Consider the following 14,390-nt stretch of genomic DNA (forward strand, 5'->3'; position numbering starts at 1 on the left):
TGAAATCTCCTGTGGTGTTACAACCAAGCTGTGTTTGAATTACCTAAGGGATGTTTGCTTTCATCCTGTTGATCATCTCCTAGCCCATGCTTGCCCAGTTTCTGCTGGTGCTGGGTTTCACATGCTTACAGATTTTTTAAAATGTATTTCTTACACTGAAATATTCAATACCCATGAATTCTTCCTTTCAAAAAGTGAACTCTCTTTCTTCAATAGTCTATGATGTTGGCCAAGAACTCACAGGTACAGAACTAAAATCTCAATGAAGTTAGTTTAGAAGACCCAGTTTTATTTTCCTATACTTGATTTTAAGAGTTAAACATCATCCTATAATCATAGCTGTCGCAGGCAGCATCAACTTAGCTATGCTGACAGCTGTGTCTTCTGTTCCTCACTCCCTGTTTTTTTGTGTAAACTACTGTAAGCATTTAACCAAAATGTGAGAGATGCAATAGGAGTAAGTTTTTATATTAAAGTGATAGTGTTGGAATTTTTGGAGCTCTTTGCTTGATTTCCCATCCCCATGTCCTAGCTGTTATGTTTTTCATTTGTGACTGTTTGCAACGGGTACACTGCAATTGTGAATCTGAAGGTGCAATTTCTTGCATTGTTTTTCATATTGTTAGTTTTTCAGAAGAAAAAATGAACTTCCTGGGTTTCCCTTCCTTGTCTCTGGGGCACCAACTGATGCATCAAGGCTTTTATATTTTATGGTGCAAAGGTATTCTTGATTTATCTTTTGCCCTTGAGCTTCTTCTCAATTTATTTGTTGCTTACTTTATTAGTAGAGCTTATTAATTATATAGGACATAAGCACAGATGCTATGCTTAATCATGCATTCAGTTAGCATTTTCATACTTGTAGGTGTACACTGAAGAAGAAATTACTCCCTTCACGCAGCACAACCAATCCCTGGCTAATTTCTGTCATAGCTGCAGTTCTTTGCATAGTGATACTGCCTTTCACTATGTTCCAAGATCTCCTGTCATTCAAAATAAAACAGATATGTAATTGTAGAATGATAAAGAAATGGAAGCATTCACTCTGAATTTCCCTAGATTAGGAAATCATCCCTTAGGCTATTTGTGACAAATTTTTTTCTCCTGTTTTTTTTAATGAGACCTGTTTTTATTTTGTATTTTCTCAGGACATAGTGTAATTTAGGGGAATTTTACAGACACTTTAGAACTGAGTTGTCACTCATATGGATGAATTATTTGGCTAGCTCTCTTGTCAGTCCTTATACTAGCTACATGCAATGTCAATCCTCTATTTGCAGTGCATTTTCATAAATCAAAGTGATTCTAATATTAATGAAGAACACATAGATAAAGTTGCTGAGAAAGGATAATGAGTTGTTGTGTGTCTAGGGTGCAACTTGTAAATGTGTCTTTGCCTCTTCAAAAAAAAAAAAACAGCTGATTAAAAACAATGGTTCGAGGTGGTAGCAGGGAGGAAGCATAGAGAGTTGCTATGCTTCATCTCTCATTACTGAGGAGCTACACAGAGGCTACGTACCGAAGACAACCTGTCTGGGAGAAAAATCCCTGTGGGATAACACTACGAGTTTCAGAGCAGTCATTGTAATTTTACCTCCTCTTCCTTTTTCTAGCGATTAGCTTATTATTTTAATTACCTTGGGGATGTTTGCTTTTTTCCTATTGATCTTGTCATAGCCCATGCTTACCTAATTTCTACTAGTGATGGGTTTCACATGCTTTCAGATTGTCAGAATTCAGATTTAAATTGAGCAGTCGAGCTCCACTTGAGCAAGAAGCCAAGACTTGTCTTGGACTATATGAAATCCCGCCCTACTTGATGATCTTTAGAAGGCTAAAGACTTAACAATATCTATCTCAAGTCTGCCTAGATGGACCCGTTTTTAACCAAGCCTGATTCCAGTGCTAGTGGGAGATCTTGGTGTTTGCTCAGCTTCTGCCACAGACTGCTTGCTGCAGCAGAGCCTGCTGCCTGGGGCTTATTTAGCACGCTTTATTTAGCAGCACTGGGCCAGGGGCGTAGCAAAGCTGGCTGCCTGTTCGCAGAGGCGGCTGCCCTTCGCTTCAGCTCTCTAAATGCTTCTCAGTTTTTCGCCTTGGAGTCATTACCACTTGTTAATGTCAGCAAGTCAGTGAAGGCTAGATCCCAGCTGAAGCTCACTGAACATCTTGCCTCTGTATTCCATGGTTGATTTTCCAACCTTGTTAAAACAAGTTTTGCTAGAAATTGGTAAGCGGAGGTGAGCAAAGAAATTTGAAATGTAGGTTTATTACCAAATTGATAGGATTAGTAGGTCAAATACAAGTCATTTCTTTTGAAGAAAATAATTATGGAGAAAAAAATAAACCTATCTGCCTTTTTTAGGTTTCACTTGTTCATGCTTTTTAGTATGTGGACGTACGGCTGTCCTGAGAATGTCGTAAATGCAAAATCCTGATGTGCTAAATTTCTGCAACTAGCATTCTTCTTTAATTAGGTGCCTGTAGGTCTCTGTGTGATGACTTCACTCAGTTTGCACCCCAGTGTCTTTTCAGCTCGGGGGTCAAAGGAGAAAACCAAGAAGCAGGAGATTCTTGTGTTTTGGACAGATCAGACACAACTAGCGGGTTGTCAGCCGTGTGGTTCGTGACTTTTTTTTAATCTTTTTAAATCAAGGCAGTTTTGGAAGTGTGCAGTGTTGATATCATAGCTTCATTTGTCTTAATTATAGCAGATTAAAAGACAAAACATCTGCAGCAAACACTATCTTAGAGCTTTTTCTTAGTCAGTAATACCAAAGAATTTTTCACATAGCTTATTGAACCTAAAAGCAGTGATATAAAAAGAATGTGGAAGTGTATTGCTTAGATCAGAGCTTCATCAAAATTATTGAAATTACTAGTCCAAAGCAGCTAAAGAAAGATGTCATATTATCTCAACATATGGTACATTCTGGGCATTATATGTCCATTATAGCTTGTAAAAATGAGTAACAGCCTTTCCAGTCTCCCTCAACTACTTTTTTAGCATAGGCAGATTGTCAAGAGAGAACCACAGAAAACGCTGGACCACACATTGGCAACTTGCGTATAATGAAAAAAGGTTTATTTATTTTTGCGTATTGAAGGGTGGGGCTTGGGGGGATTTTTTTGTTTTGGTGGTTTTGTTGGTGGGGTTCCCAGACTGCCCACAAGCAGAGCACAGGATGCCTTTGGCTGAAGGGAATTAAAAAACAAGAGGTAACTCTAGGGCAATGTTCTAGTTTGTAACTACTCCCTACCTTCAGTATTACATCTAGCCAGTACTTTAAGTGCTTATTTCACTAATAACTTAGTTTTATAGCAAAGGTGTCTGATTTTTGCAGCAAGATAAACTAATATACATCAGAAACTACATTTTATAAATAGAGCATCCATAAAATACAGCTACAGGGGTTTGCATACTTACAGCTGTTCAAACCTATAGCATTCCCCCCTTGTGCCTTCAGAACCTACCTGAGGTTTGTTTGATCCAAAATTGCTGCTAAAATATTAACTGCTAATTTCAGCTCATGCATTTTGTGGGAAGAAACATTCGATTTACAAAGTGAGGGAGGTGTCATGCCTTTCAATGCTTTCCATTCAACACTCAGGTGGTCAGAGCATCTACTGGTGATAGGGAGAATTGGCATTCGGGTCTTCTGAGGGCAGGATTGGAACTCGTGTTGCCTGTAGCCCATGAGGTCCTAAATCTGTGGTTTGCATCAGGCAGATGGAGCCTGGCCCCCTCGTACTGGAGGTGAATGCACTGGGTCGGTCAGAGCGAGCTGTGTTCTCCCACCATCGTGAATGCTGTATGAGCTCTAGCTTTTAACTTCTGTGGTTGCTCTTGTTAAACATCTCCATGTGGAATAAAAGCTTCGTTTCTGATTCAGTGGGAACCAGGGCCTTCTGCTTCCTCACCTCAGGAAAATAAAATAGCTCCCACTTGCACTTTAATCTTGTTTTGATCTCAATCTTTGTTTTCTGAAAATGTTTTGGTTTGGTGACTAAACCAAAATATCAGTCATGCTCTGGAGTCACGCCTGAAACCCTCCCTCCTGCTCACAAGGCAGGCGTGACCTCAGAGGAGGACAGAAGGGGCTGAGAACGGGAAAGCATTCGGCAAAGCGGGGTAAGTCTAATAACGAAAGTGCCACCATTCTCCATGTCTCGGTATGAAACTTTCCTGAACAATGTGCAAAAATAACAAGCCAGAAAGATCTTACTGGCTGAAAAGACAGAGAATACTGTGAAAGCCATCACAGTAAATTGTTCAGTTATTACATAGCGCTAACTTCTTTTTTTATTATCAAACTCAGAAAATGACATCTTTTATTGTAATATCAACACTGTATTCTTTGGGCTGTACTTAGCTGTTTATATAACATCATAAACATTCAAACGAGGCCTTGCCTGGCCTCTGAACTATTGAAGGGATTCTTTTCTCTGGGGAAACTGCCTCTCTCCGGGTGGACTGGTGTAGAGTCAGGCTTTGAGCTGGATAGCCACTAAGTGGAGCAGGCAGGGAGCCTCTGGGTCCCAGACTCAGTTGCCCTTCGCATCAGGTGCGGGGTTTAGTTCCTGGTGCCAGTTTATTTGCACACATTTTCTTGTGTGAGAGCAAGAGACCTTATCACCACTTCTTACTGCTATTTTTCAATATTCCAGTCTGCGTCCCCCACTGTGGATGGTAATTCTGTGTGAACAAGTGCAATTTAAGGCATCCTAAAATTTCCGCTTCTATAGCATATAGAGAGATTTGTAAATGTAATTTTCTTAGCAGGTGTTTGCAGAAGCCATACCAGCTAGTGGATACTTATGAATGCTTTCTAGGCTGTTTCTTCTGCAAAACTCTGTTCTAGATTGCAGAAAATTAAAGAAAGAAGTTTAACTGTTCAGTTTGGTGTACGTTTTTTGCAGATTTTGTTAGTAGAAAAACCTTTACACTTCAAGTGCGGGAGGAGAGCATGCCTATGGCATTTTGAAATTATTTTCATGACAGAACAACAGAGCATTTTGCACAAAATTGTGTACAGGATTGAACCCAACCTGGATTTCCTGACTTCTGCTTCTCTGTTCTAGTTATTAGCTGTTTCTTTCATGTAGATAAATGAAATATAGACATTTTTGAAGAATACTGTATTGGAAAATATGCACTTGGAGTTGCCATGAAACTTCGAATTTTTAACATGCCTTTTAAGCTGAAAAGAATCCATTTTGATTATAAAGCCTCAAGCAGTTTTGCAGAGATAAGTGTTGAAAATGCTGTGTCATTTGCATTATGAAGCATATCGTGTTGAAGTCCTTATTCAAGCCCATGAAAACGCTCACTGATTTCAGCAGACTTTGGATGGATCCCATATTTGCCAACTTGTAAAAATGCTGTCAACATGGAACTCAAGTTTTGACTATAGAAATTTCAGTTTGCCAACCTGATTGGCAAAGACTTTAATACAACTATTTATATGCTTACTAGTTTACAAAATATGTTCCCCAGACTTAACAACTTGATCATTCATTTTTTCCTTATTTATGAAAATCCTAACTTTGTGATTCGAATTGCAATCTGCATGATGAAAATGCATTTTTTAAGCTTTAATTTCTAATATTTTCCCTCTTTATCATGCTTGGATGTTTTGTGACTGTTTATAACTGAAGCATAGAGCACGCCAGAAACACCTAAAGCCCTCTGAATATTCCTAAATTGCCTTATTGTTAAGTTACTTCTTAGAATACCCTTGAAACACAATACCGTCAGTTTTAATTGAGGAGGTATTTGTTTTCAGATATCATAAGGTAAATAGTGTTCCTGAAGGTTTTCCCACCTGCCTTGAAGTACTACTACACCAAATACTATGTCTTTTTCAAGGGACCTCTCATTCTTTAATGAACTGATTTTTGTCAAGAGAAGTAAAATAGATTGAAATGCTCTTATAACTCTCCAGTCTGAGGGGTAGGGATTATAGTCAGCTTCCGGAACACTGTGGTTCTGAATATACTAAGGAGAAAAATCATCAACAAAAAGAAAAACAGCATGAGCAATTGTGCGCCTGTTTCCTATGGGTATTTATCCAGCATGTATTTAAACTTTTTTACATACATCCTATTCAGTAAGAATTAATAGTACCATAAATTAGCTACTCCAGTTCTATGTTTGGGCTCAAATTGTGCCTAATCACTTTCTGATATAATTCCCTTATCTCCAGATGAAATTCTGCCCAAGGTGAGTTTGACCATTTCCTAACACGAACTCTGCATCGCTGTCTTCTGCGCAGTTACCGTGAGGGTGCCGCTGCTGCAGTGTACAGACCCAGTCGCTAATCTTCAGGGCAATAACTCCCATACAAACGCTATCTTCCAAAACTGTTGACTACCTTTGAATGTTTAAACTTTTGAATGATCAGGCTGAATTAATAAACTAAATCAATGTCCAGAATGTGTAACCTTTGCAGTTTCTGCAGGTACGTGTTTGTATTGGTATCTCAGCATGGACTGGTGTAACTCATCACTTTTAAATTCATCAAAATCATATTTTGTAAATACTTCTAATACAAAACAAGACAACTTCTCCAGTCTAATTTGTTTTTATTTATTCTGAATTGTCCACTAACCACTCAGTTTGTTGCTCTTTTTTCCCCTCTTTTTTAATAGGAGATAAGGTGTTTGCCAGTTGTCCTTTAAAGTCGTTGAAGAACTTTGACTCTGTCCAAGGCAAGAAATGCTGTTGATAGGTTGACATGGAGTTCATGGGGGGAGCTTGCTCGTGTCACCTATGTTGTCAGCACCAAAAGCTGTGATTCACCACATTAGCAGAAAGACAGCTATTTAAATAAGCAGAGCCATCCGCCATCCTAAAGATGCGAGTTCAGGCTGGGCAAGAATCCATCCCAAGCTTTTATCTCCACATTAAATCCTCATTCTAGTGTGAAGGAGTGTTTGCTCAGAAGAGTGTTGACAGTTAAGATGGAAAAAAAAAAATAAAATCTGTGCTTAAAAACCGAAAGGATTTCATCTACAGAAACATAGGCAGTCTTGCATTATAAATTTTTAAATCACTGTTAAATGTTTTCTTTTCCATTATCTAAGACCAATTCACTGCCTAATTACCTCATCTTTTAAGTATACTTAATGCATTCTTGAAACACAGTAGAGATTCCACTGAAGGTTGGGATTTGTGCATTACAGACATCAGACTGCTTCTAGTACAGAGCACCCCGGTATCTCTGGCACCCACTGTATAAAGACGGGTTCGTGGGCTCTGCCCCCCCGGCCCGCAGGAGGTCTGGGCCATCAGCAGGAGCCTTCTCCTGGCAGAGGGCTGCCCCTTCAGTCCCCGTCCCACGGGTGACTCCCTCGGCAGTGCTGCTGCGCTCCTCTGAGTCTTCTGGCAACCGCCTGCAGGGGAAGGGACAGAGGTGCCCCACCGTCGCTGCTCCGGCACGGAGCCAAAACCTGCTTGTCAGCTGGATTGGATTTGCAGCTGAAGGAGCAACCTCTTGTGCCAAGGCTATCGGCCTGCCCTCTCGGTAACAAGGCTCTGTGAGTAGTGTCTTAGGGTGACTTGGCAATCAGCGGGCACGCTTTAGGCAAATGAAAATGCTATTTCAGACTTTTCTTGAAGCACCTTTCCAATATTCCCACCATCACGGCTTATTGCAGGCGCTTCTCTTAAAGGCTAGCACAACAGCTTACAATGAGATGGGGAATAAAGTGAAGCAAACTCCATTTTATGTTCTTTTTACCTAAAATTTCTTGCTCTCTGAATTTAGATTCACATTAGGTCTTGGCTCTGACAGCAACTACTCCTGAGCCTCCCAATGAGCGATGTGTATTTGGCTGAGCCCACTCACCAGGGTTCACATGCTTTTTCTTCCTGCAGCAGCAGGACTTCCTGAGCAAGCACAGACAAATAAGGAGGAAAATGGCAGAAAAGGTAAATTACAAGGTAGTTACTCTTTTCTTTCCCTGTGTATTCCCAAGTCCTGTATTGTTACCCATTCAGTAAGACCATGAGTGACCACAGGATTCAGAAGAATACAAAAGCCAACTCATCTATCAGGTGCCAGGAAATAATAATGAAAAAAAAAGCAAACAAAAAAAAACAAACCACCAAATGGAAATGGCTAATCTGCCACATCAGCCACAACACATCGTAGGAGCCTGCTCACCCCTCTGTTGCCAATTTACTGCTGTAGAGCAAAGCGTCAGCATCTTGAGCAGCCCATGGCAAGAGGCAGCATTTCATGTAAATCATAAGGTCTTGGATATAGCAATAACTACGCAAGGATTTCATTAGCAAAGCCTGTCCTGTTTCCCTAAGGCTGGTCATTGTAGCAGACTTGCTAATAAATCTGATCTGAAAGCTATGTATCTGATGCTAAATTATCCTTTCCTAAGCCCTTTTCCAACCTCCACAAACTTTCTGCAAAACCCAGATGGGGATCTAACTGCTGTTCTGCTTTTTCAAGCTTGCCTCAGGATTAGCATTATAGAAATCAAATAGGGAGGTAATGAAAATACATCTTCCTGGCAGGGTACGTGCTCTGGGGGAAAGTCAGTTAATGCAGAGATTAAATTCAAAGCTGATACATGCATGATAAGTCTGGATAATATGATTTGCAAAATGATACCGTACTTTAGACTCAGGCTCTGATACCTTTCGTGTGCCTGCCTTCTCTGGGAGAGGAGTCTCTTGTGGACCACTGAGATGCCAAAGTCCTTCTTTCCAGCAACCACACGCTGTATGTGACTGTCAACCAAAGCTGGTAAAGCATCTATTTGTTTAAAACCTACATAGTAGGCTATCAAATTCACTGGTATTTTGGGACTGACAACTGCTTGCTAATGTCTCTAATACTTCTACTGCAGCTGGCATTTATATGAATAAAGATACAAATCTAGCTCTGAATTTAACTCATTTCATGCTGTGACCAAAAAATATGTTTGTGGGAACTTAGTATGACAATGTGCATTCACATTACATGATATATCAGTTATGTGGGTAGCCTGGAAAAAAAACTGTTCTAAGGTGTGTTTATTGGGCAAACCTCTAAAGATACAAAAGTAATAATCTTTGCCATCTTGCAGTACTTCACTGAAGTGCGTTTGTAAGGTAGCAAAATAATATGTTTTTATAGAGCTGTTCAATTATAACAACAATAGTGAACTTAGTTAAAGGTGAACTCTCTCATTCAAGTATGAAATTGCTGATTTGCGGAAGGAAGTAATTTCCTTGGCAATCTTTACATAAGGTCCAAATGGTCATTTAATGCTTTATAACTGGACTTTTCAGGCTTGCTGCAGAAGTCTCTAGCAGGAATACAGGTCTTGATGGAAAGAACAAGTAATAATTCTTGATAAAATTCTGCAGACTTATTAGCATTTCTGTGGGACTTTTGCATCACCTAGAGCAGGCAGCAGCTGGCACCCAGGCACAGCCCTGCAGGCCCTGGGCAGCAGACAGGACCTGTTGGACATGGAGCGTGGCTCTGGGTAGGGCTCGGTGGCTCCACGCTATCCCTCCCTGCTAGCCGGCAGACACAGCAGCAGCCCACCCAAGCCTGGGGGCACTGAGCTGCACCCGGCGGGACCGCAACTAATGCTAACTCAGGTTTCGGCAGCCTCACCAGCATCCCACGGACCTGCTCCAGTTCCTGTTTAGCTGGTGAGCAGACCCACAGCTCCTCGTGCAGTTGTCACGCCCAGCACCCGCAGACCCCGCACAGCAGCACCCATCCACCCTCGCTAGAGCATGGGGACCCTTTAGGTCTGTCCTTCCCCAGGGATTCGTCCCAACCTCATCAATATTCCAGTCACTCTCCCGTAGCCTTTCCCAAAGCTCCAGTGACGCTCTTCTCATCAAAAAGCCCATCTCACTGCAGCTCCCAGGTAACTCCTCCAGTCAACGCCTGTGTAAATGGAGGCAGCCACAGCTATCTCTCTCTAATAAGGTGAACATGATTATTCTGCTTTTTGGATTTAGTACAGCCAACTCATTCCCTGAGCTACATAGTTTGTAAGCGACATTAATTTTGTAAGCATCAGTATGCTTCATTATCGCTCTGTTTTGAAAGTAAATAGCCTTTACCTGGGAATTATGGTATGTTGTCGATTTTCTCTCCTGAGGCTGCAACAAGATTGGAAACTATTGACCCTACAGCAAATCAGATAATCTCCCTAGGCTTCCATTTCCCCATATGAAAAAGTGGGAGCAATGCAGAATTTTAGTAAAAGCTCTGGATACTGAAGGACACCAGACAGTGGAGAACTGTAGAAGTTGCCCTGTCGCTTGCTGAGTAACCTCACCAGAGTTAAATTTCCTCAAAAACATTACCTCTGGATGCAAATTATTATTTGTTTTAAGAATGTATATGTACCTAAAAGGAATGATAATACACTGAGTAGAATGAAGATAATTCTGGACTTAGAACAAACATAGCTGAGCTTTCAGCTAGGGTGAGAGTCTTGATGCCAGAATAAACACACTTTAGTTTTTCTTTGGCCTTCCTTTGGAAAAACTAGCTATGCACACAGAGCTGCCAACTTCTGTTGGCTGAGTTGACACACTTCTTACAAATACAGATTTAGCCCAGCCAGTGATTACAATAGTCTTTCTTTGACTTTATATGGTTGTTTCATATTTCTCTGCCTCTAGCTCAGCCTACTCCCAATTATGTCTTCATAGATGAAGAAACAAGATTTGTGTTTCTGGGCATCCTTTGCAGTTTCTTAAAATAGTGTGGCACTGACGCTTTTGTGCTTAAGGGGTGCTAAACCCATGACTCCTAGTCAGTTGTTGAAAGCTAATAGCGTCAATAAAGAATGATGCTGAATAAGTATTAGAGAGGCACCCTTTTCATCCCAAGAAATATGTTGTTCTTGATCATTCTCCCCTAAGATTGAGCCATGTTCAGCTTTTTTAAAAGTGTTCTTAAATAAGCAGCAGACTTTATTTACCCATGGAATAATTCTTTGTCCAAATATTCACCATATTTAAGCAGAAGGGTGTTCCTGTTCCCCAAAGAAACTGTTTTCTCCAGGACATGGTCTATTAGCATTGCATTAGCAGAACAAGTCTGGAAGCTGGAACACACATCTCTGTGCTACTGACTTTTCTCTTTACCTAGGACAAACAGAAATGCAAAATGGTATGTGACTATTAAGCCATATGCAACGACTCCCGATGACCCTTGATTTCCACTCTGTGCAATGACAAGTACCACTAAACATTGCTTTTTTTTTTCTCCAGGGTCAGAAGTTCAGTGTTTACCCCCTCTTTGTCAGATGCAATAGATGGAAGGGGAGGTACAGGCAAGCAGAAGGAACAACAAAAACAGGTGAGAAAAAGTATTGGGAAATGTTAATGTAATGTAAGCAGTACCAGTATTTGTTACCAGCATATTCTGCTTACAGTAATAGACTGTTACTTTTTCCATCCTGATAATATCAGTGTGGTCCCAGTCCAGTGCCCATGAAAAGACTCTTTGCAGTGCGCTTAGAATGAATCCAAACCAGGGTAACACAAGGAAGACACATATCATTACATACTATGCATATTTGTCTGGCATGTGTTAGATTTTCTTTTTTATCAGTTCTAAAGACTGTAGTACTTTCAAAAGCTTCTTTTTGTGGTATTTTCCTATTTCAGGTATATTTTACACAATATTATCTAAGCTGAAGTCCATTGAAAATCTGGATGCATTCTTATAACTCACAATCACCTTTAAAATCCAAGACAAATTAGTCAGGAAGTAAGAGCAAAATAATATACTGGCCAAAGTAAAGAATTAAAATCCTCTGGATTGGAAACACTTTCTTCATGGCAAGCACTACCTTGCCCTCTTTTATTTTAGAGGTCAGTACAGGCAAGTACATAGTTTGTATAGCAAGAAAGTGCAGCCAATCTCTCTCTATTTGATGGTGGTTTTCTGCTATAAACCACCATTATCTCAGGAGGCTGTTTTGTTTCTTCATGGGAAGCTTTACAGAGGGCAACTAGGATAATGTCCTGAGTCTACAAGAGTCAGCATAACACCACCACAAATTTCCAGCCGGCCTCAACCTTCGTTATTCCTGGGTCAAAGCGAGGGGCTGGGGTGCCAGGAGTGTTGCTCTCATTCCTTTTTACCAAATTGCCTTTTGTCTGCCACCGCTTCCTTATCGCAACAGCCTTTCTTTCTCTTCAACGACAACTGGTAAGGTGCGGTCAGGCTTGCGCTGTCTGGCATCCCACTTGCCACAGCCCCAGCACTGCTGCTAGGATCGTTAACGCCACTGAAATTCCCTCTCTGTAGTCACAAAATTCCTGAAAGAGGGTTTAACAGAACCAGAAAACAATGTGGGCAAAGGCAGCAAAGGGCAGGCAAGCTTGGGGATGTTTGGGGAAGAAAATCGTGAAGCTGCTTCAAAAGAGGAAAGCTGCAGCCAGGGAAGAGTCCAGCTCCAGGGTACAGCTGCTGCTTAGCAGGAGATCACCTGGACTTTCCATATTGGCTGTTTGCACCAGATTTCTATGCTTTCCATACCCTGGGTGACTAGGGGAAAGGAAAGAGAGACACCATGAACCAGAAGTGATGTGTGAGCAGGTTGGCTCAGCTCAGAATCAGGTGTTTCCACCTGGTGAAAGCAAGGACGTTTTGATACCAAAGGTATGGCACAGGTACTCCCAGCTGGCTTGTCTTTGCCTGAAATGGCTGAGCATTTGCCCACGTTCTGTCTTTTCCTTTTTTTCAGCAATATCCATTTACCTCACATTAAAGTATACAAAATAGCTCATTTAGATAACGTAAACCTTATCAACATGTTATCTTTTCAACACAGTCAGCTAATCCCAGTCAAAGCTACTGGAATAAGACACAGTAATTTCTAACCATACAAATTATGCAGGATGAGGCTTTTGGCCAAGGAAACAAAAACACCTCATACAGTTTTCTTATTCCTAACACCTCAGGAACAATCAGTTAAGGCATTTGCTCTTGGATGGCAAACAGCTGCCTCTGTTCACTTAACCGGTAGGACTAAGAGCTCTGACCAGACTTAGAGTCAACAGAGAGATTCTGACTGGCATCCTTCAAAATTCAGGGGTGCATTGATGGGCTGCATTTGGAAGAGCCATATCACTCAACTTCTGTGCTTTGTGTTTGTGGTGGTGTGGATCCTCTCTGTGTCTGAGTTCATACCACAGCTGTGTACCTCTGGGATATAAATATTTAGTGGTAAAAGTGAAAAATTACTATGTAGCGTAACTACCCAGGGTTGGCTTCAGTTCCAGTGTTGGTGGATGAGACCTGAGTGGTTGCATCACGTGAACAGGGTTGTATGCAACACCAGGCAGCACTTCAGCTGTTTGCAAGTGAGTCTGTGTTTTCTGTACCTGGAAAGTGCATCGATTTGTTCGCATACCAGCTTTCTGGAAAACTCTGGCTACCTGACCTCATGGCTCTTATCAAAATAATTTTAATATATCAGCTCTGAGAATTATATATTTTCCTGCATTTGCTATGAATGTTTTAAACAACATACACACATTTTTGCAAAACAAAATCTGCCTTTTTTTTTTTTTTTACTGTTCTTTGAGATTAGAAAAACTAAACAGATTCTCGTGGCACTGAAATGACAATAGGACTGCCTGTCAGTTAATGAGTCCCAGGACATTTCCATATTTAATAGCTAGTAGGTATGAAGATAGAATGAAAGCCACTTTGATTGCTTTTTTGGCATTATTCCCTTTAAAAAAGTTTAAATACTTGCTTAGAGGCCAATTGAAACGCTTGCTTGGGGAGGCAGGAGAGGAAGGGAAGACCTCTAGTTCATGACATTGTTTTAGTTCATTAAACTGCAGAGTGTTTACATTTTTGTTTGCTAAATGTAGAAACAGCCCATCTCTTGCAGCTGAGAGTGGCATGTGGGAAAGCATGTTGAAATACAAAAAGCAGAGAGTAAAGGAATGGCTTATTAAGCTGCAGCAGGGTTGTCCTGTATGTTTCAGAAAAACATTAGTAGGAGAACGTATTCTAAAATATATTAAGAAAAAGAAGAATCTCACATTTCATAAGCATTTTGTGTTGTTCATATATGGCACATAATTTTGTGTATCTGTTGTTATTTCTCCCATAACCAGAAAAGCCATCTCTGCTTTCTGCTGCAGTAACATGAATGCTGGAGTGGCCACAACAAAGGCTTATGGCTTTATTAGTATTTCCTCACATGCCTACATTAGTTCTTTAAGTGTCATATCACAAAATCCAAGTTTACATCTGTTACTGAACAGGGCAGGTGGAATTGAAGCACTGTGTGTGTGCTGACACGCTTTGGTGGTTAGGGGCAATTTTACTGAAAGCAGAGGTTCTTTGGTCTGCTGGAAGTTTGCTTCGTGGCATCTCCAACATGGA

The sequence above is a fragment of the Haliaeetus albicilla genome, chromosome 11 (assembly GCF_947461875.1).
Source record: "Haliaeetus albicilla chromosome 11, bHalAlb1.1, whole genome shotgun sequence".
NCBI classification, from domain to species: Eukaryota; Metazoa; Chordata; class Aves; order Accipitriformes; family Accipitridae; genus Haliaeetus; species Haliaeetus albicilla.